The following is a 2,321-nucleotide window of genomic DNA, read 5'->3' on the forward strand; positions in this document are numbered from 1 at the left end:
CCAACAGCACTCACCTGCATTCTGCTGACACGCACCCTCCCCCCCCCCCCCCCCGATCCCACTGTCACCATCCCCGGCCCCCAGAACCCTGAGGGGAACACCACCCCTTGCTCATGACTCCAGCTGCATTCTCCCCTCCGAGTCACACCCACTCCAGTTACATGCTCCACACCCACTCCCAGCTCCACACCCACACCAGATCCCAGCTCCCAACCCTGGCTAAAACAATGACTGCAGATGCTGGGAACCAGATTCTGGATTAGTGGTACTGGAAGAGCACAGCAGTTCAGGCAGCATCCAAGGAGCAGCGAAATCGACATTTCGGGCAAAAGCCCTTCATCAGGAATCCTGCCCGAAACATCGATTTCGCTGCTCCTTGGATGCTGCCTGAACTGCTGTGCTCTTCCAGCACCACTAATCCAGCTCCCAACCTTGCACAGTTTTCACCATCCCTCCAGACCTCCCCCTCACTGAGGACGAACGATCAGTCCTCAGCAAAGGACTCACCTTCATCCCCCTCCGTCCACGCATCAATGAATTTAATACACGCCGTGACGTCGAACACTTCCTCCTCCGCCTCTGAGCTTACTTTCACAACCAGGATTCCCGCCCACCTTCCGAGGACCCCTTTGCCCACCTCCAACAGACTGCATCCACCTGGACACCCTGCGCTGGCCTACTACCTGCCCTCGACCTCTTCATTTCCAACTGCTGCCGGGACATTAACCGCCTCAACCTGTCTACCCCTCTCCCCAACTCCAACCTCTCACCATCACAACGCGCAGCCCTCCAATCCCTCTGCTCCAATCCCAACCTCACCATCAAACCAGCAGATAAAGAGAGTGCGGTGGTAGACTGGTGCACTGACCTCTATACCGCTGAAGCCAGATGCCAACTCGAGGACACCTCTTCCTACTGCCCCCTCGACCATGACCCCATCCCCCATCACCAAACCATCATTTCCCAGACCATACAGAACCTCAACACCTCAAGAGATCTCCCGCCCACAGCTTCCAACCTCACACCGCACTGCCCGGTTCTACCTCCTTCCCAAGATCCACAAGCCTGACCACCCTGGCCGACCCATTGTCTCAGCATGCTCCTGCCTCACTGAACTCATTTCTACCTACCTCGACACTGTCCTATCCCCCCTAGTCCAGGAACTCCCCACATTCATTTGAGACACCACTCACGCCCTCCACCTCCTCCAAGACTTCCGTTTCCCTGGCCCCCAACGCCTGATCTTCACCATGGATATCCAATCCCTCTACACCTCCATCCGCCATGACCAGGGCCTCTAAGCCCTCCGTTTTTTTCTTCTCCCGACATCCCCAACAGTACCCTTCCATTGACACTGTCATTCGTTTGGTCGAACTGGTCCTCACCCTTAACAATTTCTCCTTCGAATCCTCCCACTTCCTCCAGACCAACGGGTAGCCATGGGCACACGTATGGGCCCCAGCTATGCCTGTCTCTTTGTTGGCTACGTAGAACAGTTGATCTTCCGTAATTACACCAACACCACTCCCCACCTTTTCCTCCTCTACATTGATGACCACATTGACACCACCTCGTGCTCCCGCGAGGAGGTTGAGCAATTCATCAACTTCACCAACACATTCCATCCTGACCTTAAATTTATCTGGACCATCTCTGACACCTCCCTCCCCTTCCTGGACCTCTGCATCTCCATTAATGATGACCGACTTGACACTGACATTTTTTACAAACCCACCGACTCCCACAGCTACCTGGATTACACCTCTTCCCACCCTACCTCCTGCAAAAATGCCATCCCGTATTCCCAATTCCTCCACCTCCGCTGTATCTGCTCCACCAGTTCCACCACAGAACCAGATGGTCTCCTTCTTTAGAGACCGCAATTTCCCTTCCCACATGGTTATAGATGCCCTCCAACGCATCTCGTCCACATCCCGCACCTCCGCCCTCAGACCCCACCCCTCCAACCGTAACAAGGACAGAACGCCCCTGGTGCTCACTTTCCACCCTACCAACCTTCGCATAAACCAAATCATCTGCCGACATTTCCGCCACCTCCAAAAAGACCCCACCACCAGGGATATGTTTCCCTCTCCACCCCTTTCCACCTTCCGCAAAGACCGTTCCCTCCGTGACTACCTGGTCAGGTCCACGCTCCCCTACAACCCACCCACCCATCCTGGCACCTTCCCCTGCCACCGCAGGAATTGCAAAACCTGCGCCCACACCTCCTCCCTCACCTTCATCCAAGGCCCTAAAGGAGCCTTCCACATCCATCAAAGTTTTACCTGCACATGCACCAATATCATTTATTGTATCCG

This window comes from Chiloscyllium punctatum, chromosome 21, assembly GCF_047496795.1.
Source record: "Chiloscyllium punctatum isolate Juve2018m chromosome 21, sChiPun1.3, whole genome shotgun sequence".
NCBI lineage: Eukaryota > Metazoa > Chordata > Chondrichthyes > Orectolobiformes > Hemiscylliidae > Chiloscyllium > Chiloscyllium punctatum.